Below are 1,743 nucleotides of genomic sequence, written 5' to 3'. Positions count from 1 at the left end.
GTATGTGGAATTTGTTTTGCAGAGCTGGACACGATCCTTGTGTTCAGAATCTTCTATGGAGTATTCGGAGGAAGAACCCGCCTTGCAATGCCGAAGACAATCTGCGCGCCGGACTCATCGTCATTGAAGCCTGGTTCAGGGCTACTGAGGGAGTCCTGGATTAGGGGGTCCTCGGACTGCCGGACTCTATACTTCGGTCGGACTGTTGGACTATGAAGATACAAGATTGAAGACTTCGTCCCGTGTCTAGATGGGACTCTCCTTTGCATGGAAGGCAAGCTTGGCAATTCGGATATGTAGATCTCCTCCCTTGTAACCGACTCTGTGTAACCCTAGCCCCCCTCCGGTGTCTATATAAACCGGAGGGTTTAGTCCGTAGGACAAGAACAATCATAATCATAGGCTAGCTTCTAGGGCTTAGCCTCTACGATCTCGTGGTAGATCAACTCTTGTAATACTCATATCATCAAGATCAATCAAGCAGGAAGTAGGGTATTACCTCCATCGAGAGGGCCCGAACCTGGGTAAACATTGTGTCCCCCGCCTCCTGTTACCATCCGCCTTAGACGCACAGTTCGGGACCCCCTACCCGAGATCCGCCGGTTTTGACACAGACAGCGGCTACGGTGGCGATGGGGCGGCGTGACCAGGGTTGCCGACCAAGAGAGAGAGGGGGGGAAAGAGGTTGTGTTGATTGTTGAGTCGTGGGCGATCTGTACCTGGGCTTGCATAGCAGCCCGGTATAAGCCCAATTAACCACAGGGCTTTAAAAAAGTTTCCAGAATAGCGGCCTATTAGGATACCTAGCCTAGTTTACGATTAGGGATGTAAATGGTACGGATAATTTCCGTCCCGAATCCGCATCCGCATCCATTTTTAAGAATACGGTATGCACTTTCACAAATCCGACAGATGATTTTGGTCAACCGGATATTCGACAAATATGGTAGCGGATATGGTATCGATAATATCCGACGGATGTGGATTATCCGGTATTTTTGCGGATTATCCGGTAAATTTGGTTCAATGGACAAGCCCAAATACCTAATTAGAACATTGATTAGAAGCAGGACATATAAATATCATATAATCCTAACCCTAATAGCGCCCTCGTATGACTGTACACACCACATGTACGTACAAGCATAGCCAATAGACATGAGAACACATACTGTACAAGCTAACTTAGTTAATATTTAAACAGATTCTATTATGGACTAGAGAAAACTATGAACCTACGATGTCTAATGTCTTGCTTGCTATAACGTGTAAGCTATTAATTTCATTGAACAGTAAAATTTGTTTGGTTACTTATATATTGTTCTTCTTTGCATAAACCATGATAGATATTATGGAAAAGATGTACATATATTTTTTTATCCGTTTTCGATTCGAGTCCGCTCCGCTTCCGCTCCGAATCCGTAGTCCGATATTATCCGTATTCGAATCCGCATCCGGTCATTATCCGATCCGCTTTGAATCCGACAAAAAAACATGGTAAAGGATATGGTTAAGGCATTATCCGATCCGATCCGTTTACATCCCTATTCATGATAAACTCTCGTTTAGAGCAAGATCTGACGGCCAGAAACTAATCTAACATGAATCTGACTGCCAAAATCGTTGAGAGCCTAAGTGAGCTCGCTTTAGGCTCGATTATACTGTCCTAAATGGAGAAAGTAGATGAGATAGCACCCGAGGTGCTAGTATGTGCATGTTCTTGGAGATAGGGTGGATAGGTCA

This window comes from Aegilops tauschii, chromosome 2, assembly GCF_002575655.3.
Source record: "Aegilops tauschii subsp. strangulata cultivar AL8/78 chromosome 2, Aet v6.0, whole genome shotgun sequence".
Classification (NCBI taxonomy): domain Eukaryota; kingdom Viridiplantae; phylum Streptophyta; class Magnoliopsida; order Poales; family Poaceae; genus Aegilops; species Aegilops tauschii.
This window is presented reverse-complemented; position numbering follows the sequence as displayed.